The sequence below is a fragment of the Herpailurus yagouaroundi genome, unplaced genomic scaffold (assembly GCF_014898765.1).
Source record: "Herpailurus yagouaroundi ecotype Mexico unplaced genomic scaffold, PumYag 162, whole genome shotgun sequence".
NCBI lineage: Eukaryota > Metazoa > Chordata > Mammalia > Carnivora > Felidae > Herpailurus > Herpailurus yagouaroundi.
In genome coordinates this window covers 47,177,031-47,197,395 of record NW_024412403.1, presented here as the reverse complement: position 1 = coordinate 47,197,395, position 20,365 = coordinate 47,177,031, and the positions used below count along the sequence as shown (strand labels likewise).

General features: G+C 38.4%; 1 long non-coding RNA gene across 1 annotated transcript; it reads left to right on the top strand.

Annotated features, from left to right (window-relative positions):
• The first annotated feature begins 12,372 nt into the window (after positions 1–12,372).
• LOC121036145 (uncharacterized) lies at positions 12,373–17,636 on the top strand. The gene is made up of 2 exons (XR_005793257.1): positions 12,373–14,033; positions 16,410–17,636. It is a non-coding gene; the product is annotated as an uncharacterized LOC121036145 (long non-coding RNA).
• Positions 17,637–20,365: the final 2,729 nt, after the last annotated feature.

Sequence of the window (20,365 nt, the reverse complement as noted above, 5' to 3'; positions counted from 1 at the left end):
GCAGGGAATTCCGTCATAGGTCTTTGAAAGAAAAGACAATATTTAACAATCCCAGACACTGAGTGGGTCTTTAAAAAGTGTTCATGGGTGAAAGAGTAAATGAGTGAGGTAATTTCTTGAAATAGCTCAATAGTAAGCCTTGACGCTAAGATTCACACATGAGTCTGGTGAGAAAGAAAGGGATGGTATCTACAGAAATCCTTGTGCCTGCACATATATCCTGCAGCCTCTACTTCCAGACTTAGCATGGCTGTCATATCCTCCAAAACATGTTTTCTGGCTTTTACAGTTTGGGTTTAGCATCCCCCGCTTTGCATACCTTGGTTATAGTAATTCTTTCCACACCTTTGCAACTGCTTGCTTACTTGTATGTCTTCTCTATTAGTGTATGAGCTCCTTGAAAGTAGTCGCTTGGGTCATGACTTGGCCATCATCTAGGAAAGACCAGGACATCGCAGGTTGCCAATAGCTATTCATTCACTATGAAACAGTAAGTAAATGGTCAAATGTTTAAAGGGCAAATACAAAAAGATGGAAGACAAATACATGACAGGAGTGAAAATGTAAAAAAGTATCAGGAAATATAAATTTTCGTGTGTGTTGAGGGTTAGGAATATATATATATATACATATATATATACACACACACACATATATATATACACACACACACACACATATATATATATATACACACACACATATATATATATATATTTAAAGCTAACACCAACAAATCTCAAATGTTAATAGAGAAATACAAGCAGCATAGTAGGGACATAAGAAGTAGGAGGGAAGTCTAAATAGTGTAGGAGGGAATAAAAGAGTACCTAAATAATTTAAGTCAGGGCACATGTCCAAGTCTAAGTGAACTTTACTCTTTGGGTGAAATAATGATTTCTGGAAGTAACTTAAGAAAAGCACTATTGGTAATATTTAAAGAATAATGGAGAGAAGTGCCAAAATACAACCAAAGGCGTTTATGTCTTGGTGGAAGGATGCAAGAATTTGCACTAGATGATGATATAATTACCCCCATCAGCATCTGAAAATCAGAGATGCTGTTTATTGGATTGGGAACCGCTTAGCATAAGGCTCTGGTGACAAATTACAAGGCATTATACTCCATCCTATCTTCTTTTCCTTTTATTTTTCTTAAGTCAACATTTTGGGTGAATAGAGTTGGACACTTTAATCACTTAGCATACATAATGACAGATTAGGGGCCAATAGAACTCAACAGGTAAAATCAAATTGGCTAAAGTTAATATGATAAACTGTAACTAAAGATGAATGTGAAATCCTATGTTTCAGTTCAGTAATTTAATAATCCATAAACAGAAAGAGGGAGAGCTTATTGAAAGACTCAGATTTTTTAATTGGTTGAATTAAAGAGTTGGCAGAAAAACAAATGCAGTTCACTTTTGACCCCTCAGACAGATAATGGCTTATTTTATTGGATAATGATGGAGCTACAGAATTGCTGAGGCCACATGTACAGACAAAACAGGGGGAGCTTCAGTTCTTGGTTTCAGTCTTGATCTCTTTACCTGGAGCTGTTCCTCACAGCACTGAGGTGCTTCCTATGAGCCTCAGCCTGGTCAGCCTTCAGCTTGTGGATGTGTCCCTTAAGAATCAGCTTGTTTTGGGGCACCTGGATGGCTTAGTCGGTTAAGCGTCTGACTCTTGATTTTGACTTGGGTCATGATCTCACAGTTTATGGCTTCAAGTCACGCACTGGGCTCTGCACTGACAGAGTGGAACCTGCTTGGGATTCTGTCACCTTCTCTCTCTGCCCCTCCTCTGCTCACTCTCTATCTCTTTCTCCAAATAAATAAATAAACATTAAAAAGAAAAAGAAAAAAAAAAAGAAAGCTTGTTTTTAAACACATTCCCCTTCTCTTTCAGGTACAGGCTGCGATACCTGTGGTGGGGAGTCTTATATTCACCATATCTTCTAAGCAGCCAGCTCTGAATTCTCACCCAGGCTGCATTCTCAGGCATTTGAGAGTGCCCTTTGCATACTCATGCCCGTTATACTTGCCTTTACAGCAGGGCAAGGTGTTTCTTCAGCACTGAGCATGGGAATGGGCAGTTACAGGCTTCTGAGTGATCAGCCCATCTTTGATTAGCTTCCAGATCCACTGATAGGAGTTGGCATTGGCAATTTCATTTGTCCCACTGGGTTCCAACCAAGACCTTCTTTTTGCCACAGTGAAGGATACTAGAAATGAGCATTTTCTGAATCCTCATGGCTGCTGTTCAGTTTTCAATAAGCAATTCTAGTAACCAGATCACTGAAGATAACCAGTCCTGCTCTTACTATGTACTGACTCATGTTCACAGAGTCTAGCCATCCAACACACACTTACCTAGCACCTCCCAGAAGTGCTAGCTGGCCAGTGCTGCATGGTAATAAAGACAATCGAGGACTTGAGGAGCTTATCGCCTAACATTTTATCATATTTTTGTTTAATTCTGGTGCCACACTTTTGAGATGTTGATGAACTATAGCATAACTAGATGCAAGAGAGTTTTATTTATTTCAATATTTGTTTTATAGGATAGTAGGATTTATAAATGCTTGAAACGTTGATGAAATTGATGGGTAAAAATTCTTCACAACAATCTTGCCAAGCAGGTGTTTTATTCCTTCTTATGAAAGTGAAAAACAGAGAGGTCAAGTCACCCACCTACAGTCGCACAGTTAACTAGTAGCAGAGTCTGGGTTTGACCTCATCTCTGTTTGACTCCAAAAACTCGGGCTTTTTCTAATGTGCTATTCATCTCATTGTATTCAAATAAATGCTTTCTTTTTCTGGTTTATTAATGTAAGAATATGAAAGACTCACAAACCCAGAACTAAAAATAAATATATGGTCAATTAATTTACAACAAAGGAGCCAAGAATATACAATGGAAAAAGGACAGTCTCTTCAACAAATAGTGTTGGGAAAACAGGACAGCCACATGAAAAAGAATAAAACTAGACCACTATCTGACACCATATACAACAAGGAACTCAAAATGGGTTAGACACTTGAATGTCAGATCTGAAACCATAAAACTCTTAGAAGAAAACAGGCAGTAAGTTCCTTGACATTGGTCTTAATGATGATTTTTTAATCTGACAGAGAAATTAATAGTAACAAAAGCAAAAAAAAGACAAGTGAACTACATTAACTAAAGACCTCCTGCACAGAAAAGGAAACTACAGCAAAATAAAAATGCAACCTACAAATGCAAGAAAATATTTGCAAATCATATATCTGACAAGGGGTTGATATGCAAAATATACAAAGGATGCATACAATTCAATAGAGAAAGAAAAATTGATTAAAAAATGAGCAGAGGATCTGAAACGAGCAGAGGATCTAAAGAAGACATACAGATTGTCAACAGGTACATGAAAAGATACTCAACATCACTAATTGTCAGGGAAATGCATCTGAAAACAACAATGAGATACCACTTCACACATGTCAGAATGGCTATTATCAGAGAGATAAGAAACAAGAAATGTTGGGAAGATGTGGAGAAAATGGAACTCTTGCGCACTGTTGGTGAGAATGTAAATTGGTGCAGCCACTGTGGAGAAGAGAATGGAGGTTCCTCAAAAACTTAAAAATAGAGCTTCCATATGACCCAGCGATTCCACTTCTGGGCATTTATTTGAAGAAAATGAAAACACTAATTTCAAAAGATACATGCAACCTTTATCTTCATTTCAACACCATTTACAATAGCCAAGATATGGAAACAACCTAAGCGTCCATCAAGAGACGATTGAATAAACAAGTTGTGATGTATACATACATTGAAATACTATTCAGCCATAAAAAAAAAAAGAAGGAAATTTTGCTATTTGTGACAACATGGATGAACCTTGAGGGAGTTAATGCTAAGTGAAAAAAGTCAGAGAAAGACAAATAGCATATGATCTCTCTTATACATGGAACCTTAAAAAAAAAAATCAAGCCCATAGATAAAGAGAACAGAGGGGTGGTTGCCAAAGGTAGGGGTTGGGGGATGGGAGAGATGGAGGAAAGGGTTAAAGGTGAAAAACAAACAAACAAAACATTTACATAGAAAGGTAAAGCAACTAGCATAGTCAAAATAGTTTTGCAGAGGAAAACAACCGATTTCAAGACCTGCTTTAAGGCTAAGGTAATCAGAACAGTGTGGTGTTGGCATAAAGATGGACATACAGATCAATAGAGCAGAATAGAGAGTTTCGAAATAAATCTATACATATGTGGTCAGTTTATTTTCAACAAGGTACCCAAGGTAGTTCATTACCAAGAAAACTTCTTAAAAGTACACCTCAAGAAGTTAGAAAAGTTTTCATATATGAAGTTCTGAGCATCATAATGAGAGATAAGAAACATGGAAAACTAAATAATGATGGAATTGTCTAAAGAATCCACCAAGTTTTTGGTAGCATTGGTTTCTAAAGTACTTACATATAATAAGGGTATAATTCCACACATTTGATTAAATCAAATATCGAGTCCTCTACTGTATGAATAATTTAAGTAATAACAGAAGAAGCTATATTTAAGAAAATTATTTTCTTTAATAATTTATTAATATATGACACTTCTGTTGCATATTTTTCATATTTATTTGTCCAAAAAATTGTGATCTCTCAGAAAAGACTTTAGTGTCTTTATTATATGAAATTGTACTGTAATCACTTTTCTTAAAATGAGAGCACACTATTGCATGAACTTTTCCACATAGATTTCATATTCATGCACGCACACACACACACACACACACACACACAATCACCAACACCAACATCCCACCATCACCACCAGCAATAAAAACTTCTAAACAGTGATCTGTAGTCTTGATCAACCTCCCTGAACTGCTAAGGCTCCTGGACTACTGGGGAAAAATGCTCAGTATTTACTGTGAAAGCCCCAGCTGTCTGCTTCTAGGAGGAACATGTGTTTGGTTTTGATGTCAGCTAACTATGACTTAGTGGCTGTAACACAACTGCTGAATCAACAGCCAACACTAATGTGTCTTTCAGCTGGGAGAGGGTCATGAAGGATTAGGCTGGGATGTTGAGACAAGGGTTATGAAGGTAAGTTTCTATAACCCGTGAAGTTCATTGGTAAGGACCAACATGGTGACTAGCAATGACAGGAACACGATCTTACACTGAGTGGTGTAAGAGAAGTGTTTTACAACATTGTTTAGGCCTTTGGTTTCTCTCATCTGCCTTTTCTCAAGACATCTAGATTAATGGATGAAATTTTTAAATTAATTTTCATTTTCCCATACTTTTATTATAATTCTCATAGCCTGGACCTGAATAGGGAATTGAAATTAATGAGAAATATCGTGAGTTGTATCATGACATGGTTAACAATACAATCGTCACCAGAGACAGGGTGGGTTTGAATCCTGTCTTTGCCACTTGAGTCAATTAAGAGACACTTTTCCAGGCACTGGGAATGTGGCAGTAAACAAGAGACAAAAATCCTCGCCTTCACAAGCAATATTTAGTAGCTTTAGGACATGAACTACTCTGTAACTCAACTTCCTCCTCAATGGGATCTATAAAGGAATCTACTTCTTGGGCGTGTTTTAAGCCTTAATTGAGTAATATACACAAAATGCTTAGACCAGAGTTTAGCACGTAGAAAGCATTTAATAAATGTTATCTATTACATCTAAGGCCTTTTTTGGGGGGATGTTGTTAACTTGTATTTTTGTAAAATGTCACACAAGCTTTTATACCCTGGTCCTCTTCTTAGGCTCTGCTTTCAGGAGAACCCAAACTTTGATACAACTCTTCATTGATGGTGTGTGTTCCCTGTATTTTCACCTACTCTGTCACTTGCAATTTACCTTTTTATAGAGTCTTTTAATGAAAAGTTCTTAATTTTAATATAAACCAATTTCTCAATCTTATGTTAAATGTTTTTTGTGTCCAGGTTATGAAATCATTTACCACCCTAATATCATAAAGATGTTCTATATTTTCCTCCAAAACTTTATTTTTAGAGTTACAGCTCATCGGGAATCAATTTTGTGTATGGTAAGAGGTAAAGGAAGTATTTCTTATTTTTTTACATAGGGATGCCTAGTTGACTGTTGTAGGCAGAGTGATGGCTTTACAAAGATGTTCATGTTCCAATCATGGACATTTTCATGGCAAAAGGGATTTTGTGGATGTGACTTTGAGATGGGGAGATTATCCTGGATTTTCTCAGTGGGCCCCATTTAACCAAATGAGTCCCTAAAACAAGATAACCTTTCCAGGCTATGGTCAGAAAGAGATGTGATTAGGGAAGAATTATCAGAGAAATGTAATATGACTGGGTTTGAAGATGGAGGAAAAGGGGCCATGAGTCAATGTGAAACAGTGAGTGGGGAACACAGGTGGCTTCTAGAAACTGGGCATGGAAAGGGAATGGATTTTCCTTTCGAGTCTCCAGAGAATAACATAGCCCTGCCAATACTTTGATTTATCTCAATGTGACTTGTGTTAGACATCTGACAGAAAGAGCCATAAAAAATAAATTTGTGCTGTTTTAAGATAAGTTTGTGGTTATCTGTTATGACAACTACAGAAGATTAATGCATTGACCCAGCACCATTTATTGAAAAGACCATCTTTTACCTACTTTTCCACAGCACTACTTTCGTCATAATTATGTAACCATCTAAGCATTATCTGTTTCTGCATTTTTTATTATGTTCCAGTTGTCTTTTTGTTCATTTTTGTGCCAGCACTCCTTTAACTTGTATAGCTTTTTAATATCTTGAAAATAATTTAAGGGGTGCCTGGGTAGCTCAGTTGGTTGGGAGACCAACTTGGGCTAAGGTCATGATCTCGCAGTTTGTGAGTTTGAGCCCCACGTCGGGCTCTGTGCTGACAGCTGGGAGCCTGGAGCTTGCTTCAGATTCTGTGTCTCCCTCTCTCTCTGTCCCTCCCCCACTTGTGCTCTCTCTCTCTCTCTCTCTGTCAAAAATAAATAAAACATGAAAAAAATATTTTTTTAAGAAGAATTTAATAATTCTCCTAACTAATTCTCAGTAGGGCAAAGTTTCCCTGGTGGGAAAACCTGGTGGTCTTTAGCAGTGTTTTGGCTCCCCTTACCTCTTTATATTTCAACATAAATTATATAATTGCCATGCCAATTTCAACAACAATAACAAAAACTTACTAGAATTTTGGTTGGTATTGCACTTGCTTCATAGATCAATTCAAGAAGTTGATGTCTCCAAAATACTGATTTTGAAAAATCCATTTATAGCACTTGCATTTATTTGATCTTCTTAATTTTTCTTAATGATGCTGTAGTGTTCTATGTAGAGGACTTGCACAATTTTGTTAGATTTATTCTTAAGCATTTAATCTTATTTTATTATAAACAAATAAATACAAATTTATTGTATTTTAGATTATTTCCATTTTTTGCTAATGCATATAATTTATTTTCGTATACGTATATATAGTTTTTATATATCGACTTTTCCAGTGTCTTTGCTAATAATATATTTATCAAAATTAATTATAAAAATTATATTATATTATATTATATAATTATATTATATAATTATAATTAATTATAAAAATTAATTATAGTCAGAGCAAACATCAGCGTTATGACACTCTAAGTCAGGATCATGCTACATACCAAGTGTGCTGTTACTTCTCCCACCTGTACTCATGGCTGACAATAAGGCAATTGTGATATTCTTCTTTGCTGAGTGTGATGTGGCCACACAACCCGTTAGTTGGAGTTGGCCCTAATCAACAAGAAGCCTCTTTACCATCTTGTTTAGAGGTAGTTTTTGTGACCTCTTGATCAGTTGGCACCATATAGAAATGATTAAGCCAATTGGCCAGTGGGGAAATAAGATCATTTGAATATGATAAGTGTGTGTGTAAAGATTGCTCAAACTTACCCTTTGCTACTCGTTTGGGTTTTCTTTTTTTGTATTCACATGGAAGCAAGTTAGTCACTTGGAAGATACTTCAACTGAATCTTTAGTGAACTTGAAGGTCTGCATAGTTTTTATTCTCTTCTTCCATTTGGCCATGGTTCTCATCCTCAAAGAGCTTGTTGCCTAGTAAGAGGGAACAAACTGTAAACAAATAACTATGGTGCAAGGTATATATGAAAAAATTCTATGAGAATGATTAGGATGTTCACAAAAAGGAGCACTTCTATTCAAGATGAACAGGTAAATCCCTCTTGCAATTCATTTTCTATTTCTCCAATTTGTTTTTGTTTCTCTATTCCTCCTTGTTTCCTTCTCTTGAATTAATAAAAAAATTTGGCATTCTATCTTAATTTTTCTACTGTATTTGTAGGTCTAACTCTTTTTTTTTAACTGGAATTCTAATAATCATATTATTCATCCTTCAATTATCACAATCAACTTGGAGTTAATATTGTAATACTTCAGGTAAAGTTAAGAACATTACAACAGCATAATCCAATATACTTCCTCCCTCATCCTTTGTGCTAATGTTGCCATACATTTTATATATACATATGTTAGAAACCAACAGTACAATGCTATTTTTGCTTTAAGCAATTAGTTCCTTTTTTAAATTAAGAAATAAAAGTAGTCTTTACGGGGCACCTGACTGGCTCAGGTCATGATCTCATGGTTCCTTAGTTCAAGCCCCACATCGGACTCTCTGCTGTCAACACAAAATCTGTTCTTCATTCCTCTGTCTCTTTCTCTGTCTCTCAGCCTTTCCCCCACCTCAACAATAAACATAAAAAAGTAGTCTTTGATCATCTAATAGTGATTAATTTTTTCAGTTTTTATTTATCTGAAAATTTATTTTCTCTTCATTTTTGAGGAAGATTTTCATTGGATATAGACCTTAGGTTTGATAGATATTTTTCTCTTGGAACTCTAGTATGTAATTTCATTGTTTGATGGTCTCCATTAGAAGTCAGCTATTTTTCATATTATTTTTCTTTTTGTATGAAATATGCCTTTTATCTTTGGTTTCTTTGGAGATATTCTCTTTATTTGGTGATCATTAGTTTGACTATAATTTCCAGGAGTGGTTTTCTTTGTATTTATCCTACTTAATGTTTGCTGAGCTTCTTGTATTTATGAACTGATATTTTTCATCAAATGTGGGGAAATTTGGGCCATTATCTCCTCAAATATTTTTTCTGCCCATTTCCTCCTTTCTCCCCCACCCATGCTTTCTCTCCCTTTGACTATAAAGATACATAGACTTCTTGATATTGTCTCACAAAATTGAGGCTCCCTGACGCTCTGTTCATCCTTATTTCAATCATTTTTTTCTGTTGTTCAGTTTCTATTGAATTTGAATTATAATTTCTATTGATTTGTCTTCAAGTTAACCAATTTCCTTTTTATAAAATCTGCAATCAGTTGTGAAGCCCATTCACTGAATTTTTCATTTCAAGTATTTAAATTTCCAGTTTTAGCATTTCCACTTCACTAACCTGGGTTAATTTCAGCTGGTCTGGATTGACCAAATGTTGATCTGCAGAGACACTTAACCTTAGTTAAGGCTATATAATTAATTATTTACAGATAAAAAATGTTCTCTAACCATCTAGAGTTGTAACAGTCATGAGAAACAAACACTTCTGCTGTGAATGTTTAAGGGAAAGCAATCTAAAAATTTTGTAACTAAAGGCAAATTACAGTACTGAATATTGGTGTTTGATTCATTCTCCACTTTGTTCTTAACAAATGAGTTAATTTCCACGTTAATGAAAATTTATCATAGTTATTCCAGAATAAAAAGGCAGAGGAGAAGGAAAGAAATAAAGACTAAGACAGCCCAGAATTAGAGTGGATTCTAAAAGAAAGGGGAAGATATCTATAGAAAAATTTAACCCCTTACAAATTTTTATTAAGTTGGTCTATCAGAGATCCATCCCAGGGAAGAAACTAATCGTTTTTAAATAACTGTTATCAGGCACTGTGCTAAACAGCTAGTATATCTTATTTCCTTTTATTCATATAACAACACTGAGAAATCTTTCTTATTATCTGCACTTTATAGGCAAAGAACAGAGGTTCAGTGAGGTAAGTTATGAATAGAAGTTGCTGGGGTGCCTGGGTGGCTCAGTCGGTTAAGCCTCCGACTCCGGCTCAGGTCATGATCTCGTGGTCGGTGAGTTGGAGCCCCGCGTCAGGCTCTGTGTTGACAGCTCAGAGCCTGGAGGCTGCTTCGGATTCTGTGTCTCCCTCTCTCTCTGCCCCTCCTTGGCTCATGCTCTGTCTCTCTCTCTCTCTCTCTCTCAAAATTAATAAAGATTTAAAAAATTTAAAAAAAAGAATAGAAGTTGCTCGGCAATAAAAAAAGAATGAAATCTTGCCATTTGCAGCAACATGGATGGAACTGGAGAGTATTTTGCTAAGCAAAATAAGTTAGTCAGAGAAAGACAGGTATCATACGATTTTACTCATATGTGGAATTTGAGAAACTTAACAGATAAACATAGGGGAAGGGAAGGAAGGATAAGATAAAAACAGAGAGGGAGGCAAACCATAAGAGACTCTTAAATACACAGAACAAACTGAGGGTTGATGGAGGGGGTAGGGTGTGGGAAATGGGTGATGGGCCTTAAGGAGGGCACTTGTTGGGATGAGTACTGGGTGTTATATGTATGTGGTGAATCACTGGATTCTACTCCTGAAGCCAAGATTACACTGTATGTTAATTAACTTGAGAAATAAATAAATAAATAAATAAATATAAGTAAATAAAACAGCACCTTGGAATTAAAAAAAAAAAAAAAAGAATAGAAGTTGCTAAAAACAATAATGAACTGAATCAGGTGGGTACACATTTCCTGGACCAGGTAAGTTTTGAGTTTGATTTTGAACATAGATAAAAAAGCGAGAAAGATTATGTGGTGTGCTTCACTTGGATGGGGGGGGGCACAAAATGTGGGGCATTCCAACTGGGTGTGGGCTAGTGGCATGAGCCAGTGAAAGAATTCGCCCAAGACAGAACAAAAGAGATAGAATTTTGTTGAATACACTTCAAGGGAATGGTGGGCAGGACAGCAAAGGAGAGACTGTCTGCCACAAGGCGGTGATGAGGGGCCATAGTTGAAGGATGGAGTGAAGGAGTATGAGGATGTATGGAATTCTCCTTTTTTTTGGTAATTTGAGGAACTGTGCCTCGTTGTCACTGGTCACTTAGGGCCTATGGCGATTTAGAGGTGTGTTGCTTAAGGAGCCTGTTTGCACTCAGCAGTGTGGTTGTCGTGGGCCCTTTTCCTTGCTCAAGTTTCCACTGCTCAAGCCTGTTGCCTAAAAGCAGCCTCTATAGGTTGGAACTAGGGAATGTTTCTCCCCTGAATTATCAGGAAATTGCCCTGTTGTTTTCTGTCTAAATTACTGACCTTCACAGTGTCGGGTGGGAAAAGCACCTTTGTATTTAACTGGTAAAGACCTTTAATGCATGTTTGATAATGCCAAGGACGATGCTGACTAATGGTTGGGAGAGCTGAAGGTCTCCACTTCAATGCAAGACTATAATTCATAGCTTGCTTTGATTCTCTCCAGACAGATAAGTAGCTTTGCTACATTAAACAAATTCTAGGCAGGAGACACCAAAGTTCCAAAGTTTATATCTCTTCCTATTGGAAATCCTCTTCTGGATCTAAGTCAAATCTTGCCCTCACTCCTCATACATTCCAATTTGTCTTGCTCTTCTTGACATACTGATCCAACTCCAAAGAAACCATTAAGAAAATCCTTTCCAAATTCTGTTCTCTACCATGAATTTGAATAGTAACTTCAGTTTTATTTCTATGCATGCCCCCAATTGCCTTTACACTCTACCCAAATAATCAGTATCTCTTTGGGCCCCTTTTTTGTCCTCTGTAAAATGGGAGAATTGGTTTAATCAGGACCTTTGCTTCTCTCCAGTTCCAAGGGATTTGAAGAATGAAGTCACATGATATGATGTGGGAAGTCTGACAACCAGGAGAGGCAACTGCCAGCCAGAAACCACCTTCAATAGAAACAGCTCTTTCTGTTCCCATCTTAATTGGACCTTTTCACACGATTTCATTTCAAGGAATCTGATACCAAAACAATTTGAAAGCCACTGGATTAGGTTCTAGCTCAGTCTAAGATAATGGCTTATGATTCTGCAATCTTCAGAACTGTAACAGAGGGAAGAGCTCTTTTAGCTAATTACATTTTGCATGTTTTCAGAGACTTAAAAACAGATACGTTTCTAAGAGACACGGAGACTGGATATGAAGCTTGGCTGAGTGCAGAAGCAGGAACTGATACAGCAGAGCAGCCCCCAGGGATAAATTCCTTCCTCATGAAGTCATACAGTCCCTCTTCAGGTAGCTATTTTCCCTGGCACTGTTGACCCAGCTAATTTGACGGTAGCAGAACCCTGCTGGGGAATTCCAGGCAGAGCCAAGGTGGAGACTGTGACCTTAGCTCTCCCATCCTCCCCTGTCCTCTCCTCCCCTGCGCAGCTCCTCCCACACTGGCTTGGGACGTGAGGGAGCAGAACTAAAGTTTATTCCTCTTAGGTCAGACGCTTCAAAGTTGCCATGGTTCCTGGAAATCTACCCCGCCATCTACAAGATCACCAAGCAGATGCAGAAGTACCATCTCCCTTCTGAGCTTCTGGTGCTGTGGTGAGCAGTCCGGTTTTTCCTTGGTGACTGCAGAGCTTCCATGAGTCCCATTTGCAGGATCTGCGGCTTCAAAACCTAGAGAGCATGCCTACTGGGTACTGTATACTATACAGTGCATGTAAGTCAGCGCGGGGGAGTGGAGAGAGAGTGTTTTATCACAAACTTGACTCTATTTTGAGCTCCTAAAAAGAAAGGACTTACGAGGTTCAAACTGTTATCATTAGAGTCACTTGTGTGAATAACCCCAATGCTTTCTAGAGACTCTCCCTTGGGAAGAAAAGGGAGCAGCCTTGCATTTTCCTGAGCTCTTCTATCCACCTGTCTCCAGCCTCCCCCTCACATTCCATCCTCCATTCTGCTTACAGAATGATCTAACCCAAATGTAAATCTGATCGTGCCACCCTCTGCCTCAGTGCCTTCACAGGATTTCCACTGACTCCTGAATACAGTACCAGTTCTTTGGCAGAACATGCGAATGAACGTCAGCCTTGTTTTGCCTCATGCATCCTGCTCCTTCGGTTCCTGCCGTTCCGTTATCGCTCAGCTGAGGGGCAGAACCTGAAGTCTTAGCCTGGCTGCACAGACTATCAAGAGTATATCTTTTTTCCTTTTAAAAGTGGTCATGTGTTTCTCAAATCTTTCCACAACAAAATCAGTGAATATCTTTACCAAAAATAACGCTTGTAAAATAGAGTGAATATTTATGGCCAGGCACTAGGTTGTATGTTTTAAGTTGGCTCATTTAATCATTACAACAACCCTAAGAGGTAAGTGCTATTTCTAACTTCATCTGATGGATGAGAAACTGAGCACAGAGGTTTGTTAAATAATGATTTACGCTCACAAGTAGCAAAACCAGGTTTCAAACCCTGGCAGTCAGGCTCCACAAGTCATGCTCTTTACCGTGCTGTCCTATAGCCTCTCATTAAAAATGCAGATTCTCAGGCCTCTCCACAGCCCAAAGGTATACATTTTAAACAAGATTCCAAGATGATTCTTCTACGCACTGATTTAAAAACCGTTACTGTAAATTTTGTTCAAACAGAAAATAGTAGATGAGTGCCCTCTAGTGTATACATATGAGCATTACACACTTGTTGGTGTTGGATCTGATCTTTTATCAATTTTGTACAAAAATAGCCAAATTTCATGATGTACAAATTTTAAGGACTGTATTAGGATAAATTATTTACATTTCAATTTCTTAACTTATTAATACTATCTTAAACTGATTTTTGTCACAGAAGTATTATATAAATATTGCCAGATAACTGTCTCTCTCATCATACCTCAGTAGCTCCTGGGAATTCAATTTAAATATTGGAAGGCTCCAATCCCACAAGTCTGGTTGTTAGGAATGGAGGCTCATATCCTTAGTGCACAGTAAGTGTTTATGGTAAACACCGAAACCTCTCTGTGCAAGAGGCAGATTTTGCTCATCTTATCTGTGGTGGTTTCATCACATCATTAATTGTCCATCAGTAGGTCCTACTCAATTTGTTATGTCAGAAGGGGATTGGACCAAGACCCATCTGTTTTTCTCTTGTCCCTTCTAACTACTTGCAGAAGTATCTCCCTTCTGAGTTTCTTAAAGTTAGAAGGGGGGAGAATCCATTAACTATTTAGTATGATGTGTACAAATCCCCTGTATTACTATGACAGACTATTACTTATTCCCAAAAAGGAAGCCATCCATGTGTTGCTTTTTTTTTTTTTTAGGTTAGAGTTAAATGTCTGTAACAAAAGACCCTACAATGTAATGGCTAAACAAAGTTGACATTTATTCTCTCTGATATAACTGTCCAGAAATAGTAGTCTATATAGGGGAGTTCTGACACCCCCACTCAACACACAGATTCAATTTCTGGGTTCAAAGTGTCTGTTCCACTTCCTGCTCTTGCCTCTGTATACCAGCCAGTGGAGAAAAGGCCAGGGAAGAGAACATCCATTCCTTTTAAGGACAAACCCAGAAGTGGCCTTCAACAGCTTTGCTCACAACCCACTGGCCAGAATCTGGTCAAAAGCTTTAAGAAGAGATGGGATTGTGGTCCTTAGTGAGGCAGCTACATCCCCACTAAACCTGGAGTACCATCATTAAAGGGAGAAAGGGAAAATACATTCTTAGTAGCTGTCTCTACCGCAAACCACTTCCTAGATTTGGACATTTCTTACGTGATTCTCTAAGCAGCCAGTTATTCACAGAAAATAGTAAAGAAAATAAGTATCAGGTATCTCAAGAATGCCAGTTAATAAAATGATAGAATTTTTATAGAGATGCTGCTGATTCAGTTGAGAACCTTGTTTTCTTTGCTTTACAGTCCTTAATGGTAAAGGTTGCTAAATTATAGATCTAGACAACTGGTTTAAAAGTAAATACAGGCAGTCCTTGCATTGCATGGTTTCAATATGCACAAATTACAGTCAGTTACTGTGGCTTAGTTAAATACCACCAGGTCTCCAACAACACAGTTCAAATTTCAGTTACCACATCATATAACTATGGGTACCTGCATGAAGTACACACTTTGTGCTACCTCTTCAGTCCACAAATAACAACATAAATAACAGGTGCACACAATGTTCACTGACCAATCACGTTATTTTTCTGCAAGTCTGTTAGTGATCGGTCACCAAATGTCTGTTATTCAGTTTATGCACAGAGAGCAAAGTGTGTAGCTATGTTGGTTCCTCGTTTCTTAGTGATAAGTCCACATGAGATTTTGCCAAAATGGATTAAGGAAAGTGGTAATTGGGCAACAAAGATGAAAGTGTAGTAAAGAAACAAAAAGTGGTAATGCTGGAAGTGAAATCCTAATTGAATGTACATGAAATTATAGAAGAAATAGCTGACCATGGAAATTTCATTCCTCCCACATTTTGAGACAGATATTCAGCCATAGGAACTGTATTAGTGAGGGTTCTCCAGAGAAACAGAGCCAATTAGGTGTGTGTGTGTGTGTGTGTGTGTGTGTGTGTGTGTGTGTGTGTAAAGAGACATTTACTTTAAGGAACTGGCTCATGATTATGAAGGCTGGCAAGTCAGAAATCTGCAGAGTGAGCCAGCATGCTGGACCCAGGGAAAAGCTGATGTTGACCAAATATCTGGCACCATGGCCCCAACCAAGTTGAGACATAAAGTTAAGTATCAGAGGAACTTGGTGAAGGAAAACATATTAATATAAAGGAATAAAGTGGTTATGGCAAGCCAGAAGTGATACTGATAAAATAACAACAATTTCACATTAAAGGAACTCTTGGGGGTGTGGGAGGGGCACCTGGCTGGCTCAATCAGGAGAGCCCGTGACTCTTGATCTCAAGGTTGTGAGCTCAAGCCCCGCATTGTCTATAGAGATTACTTAAATAAAAACTGAAAGGAACTCTTGGAATATTTCAAAACTTAAGGCGCAAGGGACAAAATGTTGGAAGGTAATTTAAACTTAGAAAGAGCATGACACTTCACTAAGGTATAGAAAAGATGCTCACTCTGGGTCAGAAATTACAGAATAAGAAGAGAAGCCCAGCACTTTTCAAACTATTCTTGATAAGTACAGAGAAATAAGACACTTGAATTCTGAATATTTCTAAGCCTTTAAATTGTAGTGTACCAAATAAATATGAATTTTGATATATTTTTTTCATTTCTGACCTACAGTAACTGAATTCTTAGTGTTTTGGCAGAAAGTTTTAAAGGTCACAGAACAATCATAATTGTTTCACACTGATTATTAAGATTGATTTGTTTGGCTTCTGTTTTCACAGTGATTTTTATGGTCCTGAAGTACCCGGCAAGGTGGGAACTGCCTGTATAGTATTTCACTGGAAGAGACTATCTGGTGGCTCAAATGAAATATCCATTTCTGGGAGGATAGGAAAAGGGAGGTAACTTTTTTGTGTACCCTGGTTACTGGTAAGGTGTAGGTGTAACAGTGGAATGATGTTAAAAGAGCATTAGAAACAAGGTCCACGTCAGAAACTTGGTCTATGCCTAAACATAAGCTTCAGTTTCCTGATCCAGCAGGTAAGGGCAATACCAGTGTTTCCATCCACTTGATGTGGTTGTTTTTAACATAGCACATGAAAGTGTTAAATAAATGTCTACAGGAAAAATGAATGATCCAGGACTTAGTTTGACCAAGAATAGTCACCCCTACAAAGTTCTCATAGCCCTTCTATTACAGTTGAGCCTAGAATAGTAAGGCTGCTGGTTAGGGTGAGAGTGAGGGTAGGGACAAACATTTGGAGTAAGAAGTCCAGATCCCTTGAAGGTACATATGTTAGGACCAGGAGCATTGAATCTTCTGGCCCAGCCCTCATTCCCATGCCCCCTAATCTTTGTGCTATCTGAATGGAGATTAAATGGTTCAGTTTGGGAAAAGTAGCAGAGAAAACAAAGCTTGGTTCTGGCCATAAGGTCTCCTAGTGGTGCATATTCTTGAATTTTTAGTCTTGCTCAGTTGCTTCACTCCTTTCAGCAAAAAACATGCTCAAGTTTTCCACCTCAAACCAAAGATCAATCTTATAACTACCCACTCTGAGTTACTATTGTTCTATATATCCTTTCAATTTAGCATCCACCTCATCCAGTTCTCTGAAGCTCTGTCTCAAAGGCAGCCAGTGACTTTATAATTTTCATAATCTGGTACTCAGCACTTGTGTTCTCTGAGCAGAGAGTGCAGATCTCTGCCCACGGACCACACTCTCCTCTTTGATGACTTCTCCCCTTCATACTTCTGTGACATGGCACCAAAGGCCCTACGACTTCTTGTTTCCCTTGTCCCTAAATGTGTCTTATGCGCTGTGTTCTGACTTTGAACCCTTTATCCTTTTCTTCTAAAGGTTCCTCTATGAACTTTCCATCATTCCAGCATGGTGGGTATCTCACAAATCTTTACCCTTCCAGCCTTCACTCCTCAGGATTCATATTTCCATTTGTAACCCACCAGCATCTCAGCATGTCTTGCAATAAAAGAAAATATTTCAAAAGTGCCTTTTTCTCCCTCTGTATTCATTCAACCTCTAGAAGCAGGTCGTGCTCTTTGCTAAACTGTTAGACGTGGAAGAAAATGTTTAGATAGACGTCGAGAACAAAGGGAACTAATTCTTGGCTCCTAAGTTTAAAAAGATGTTCATATGGGCTTAAGTTAAAAAGCCTTAGATGTGTGTTTTCCAAGGAAGCCTTCTAGTTCACCAGATGAGATGAATTTGCCATGACGTGAGTGAAAGCAGCTTTGCATCTCTTGAGCAAATAACATTAGTTGAAAGTGCCACGAAAACACCATGGAGGAAGATACACATGACATTGGTTAAATGTCTTTCTTACTGCTCTCTGATGTCTTTATTGCCCCATGCCCATTGTCCCTTGATTGCCTAAACAGAAGAGATACCTGCATATACCCAAACACGTTGTCCCCAACATCTTCCCAAACGACTCTCCCTTTCAGTTGACCCATAGTGTTCTAAAGCCTCCTAGAAGGGTTGCTGAGAGCATTATATGGTGAAGGGGCAGGGTGGTACCTAAGGCAAATGGAACAGCTGGATAGCTTTGGCTGAACCGGTAGAAATAACTTTTAATAACTGTCTAGGTTAAACCTATCACCTTCTGTCACACCTAACTTGTTAGTTCTTTCTGAATTCCATATTTGTGTTCATCTTAGATTCATAAGCTCAATACCCCGGAATTATCTTCAAAAATTCATCTCTATCCTGGGCATCAACTGTATTATCTGCTTACCATATTTCCCTTTTCTCTGGAAACGATATCCCATACTGACCATTCCCCTCAATTATACTGGGAGGTCATCATGTTCTTTTTTTTTTTTTTTAATGTTTATTTATTTTGAGAGAGAGAGAGAGAGAGAGAGCGCAGGGGAGGGGCAGAGAGAGGGAGACAGAATCCCAAGCAGGTTCCACCCTGCCAGCATGGATCCCCTCACAGGGCTCAAATCCACGAACCATGAAATTATGACCTGAGCCGAAATCAAGAGTTGGACACTTAACCGACTGAGCCACCCAGGCATCTCTGGAGGTCATCCTGTTGTAACATGATTCCATCCTCATGCCTCATGAGTTTGTACAAGGCTATTCAAAATCTTTTCGTTTTGCAGGATCATATAGAACATAAAGCAGTGCAGGAAACCAGGCTCAAAAAAGGATGAGAAGCCTTACATTTTATGTTTTGTACCTTATTATAAACTTATTATTTGTCCTCACTAGCTTTAAAAAGCTTGAAATTGCTTGAATAGGGGATGTTTTTTTTTTTTTTTTTTTATTCCATGCTGACAAATAGGTCTTAAATCTCTTGGAGACTATTTGTAGCCACAGGAAGGTAATTTACATTCACACTAACCAGGCTGTGGGAAAATGAATAAATGAAACCCAATTCAAAATCAGGTCAGGAAAAAATTAAGGGATGGTTCTCATTCAGTATCAGTTACATCTTACTTTGCATACCCCTTCAGGAAGGAGGAAGATTTACTCTTCACCCAGCAACAACCCAGCCAATGAGAAACTGTCACAACTCAGCCAATGGGAAGCCACCACAACTCTGAACTCTCTTTCTCCTCCTATGAAATTTCCTTCCAAACAACCCTTCCTAACTCTCTCCTCTATAAAAGGAAGCTCCTTTTCTTTGTTCCTCTGTATTGTTGTTCTTGCCTATGGTGTAGTGTAGTTTGTATGTCTGGAGTTACAATTCTTCCGCTATGCCCAGATAAACTCATTTTTGCTAATTAAATAACTAGCTATTTTATTTTTAAGCTTGAAAGTTATAAAGGCCTTTCTTTAGCATAGCATAATAAGGTAAGGGTATGGAAGTCTCTGGAAACCAGAGGAAAGGAGAGCAAGCTCTTTGCAAAGAGAGGCCAAGGATGGGGAGGGATGGAAACCTGCAAATTAGTACACAGTTGGCTCAAGACCAGACTATCTGACTGTGCATATGTTCAAAGCGGCCTGTGTCTGCTTATCTTTTCCTAGCTTTATGAGTATTCTCAGAATCAGAGCAAAAATGAATGGGGTTCTTATAGAAAAATGCGCTAGAGAGGTCCTTTCCATTAATGAGGTTCAATTGCTATCCCCAGGCCCAGCCAAACCCTATCACAGGCATCTAGGAGAGGCAAACAACTCTTACTGCAGTGATAGTTCTTATCTTCCCTTTCCTCCTGCAACTCAGCCTCCCAGCATGTTACACTATGGCTAAAATCCAATGGTATTCTTCCCCCGAAGTAGTCTATTCACTTCTCAATCCAAACCTTTACCTTTTTTTTTTTTTCCAACGTTTATTTATTTTTGGGACAGAGAGAGACAGAGCATGAACGGGGGAGGGGCAGAGAGAGAGGGAGACACAGAATCGGAAACAGGCTCCAGGCTCCGAGCCATCAGCCCAGAGCCCGACGCGGGGCTCGAACTCACGGACCACGAGATCGTGACCTGGCTGAAGTCGGACGCTTAACCGACTGCGCCACCCAGGCGCCCCATCAAACCTTTACCTTTTATTGAATCTGCTAGTGAGTCAAGCATACCTACCCAGCTAATGTTGTGTCCCACTTTGAGAGTTGCCAGATGCAATTGTGGATGGATAAGATACACTGGTTTGAACAGCTTGTCTGACCCATAGCCATGAAGTTCCATCACTGCATCTAGCCACTAAAAACTTGCAGAGACCACCACAAGTGGCTTAAATTATTATCTACTACTGGAAATTAAAATCATTCCATGAC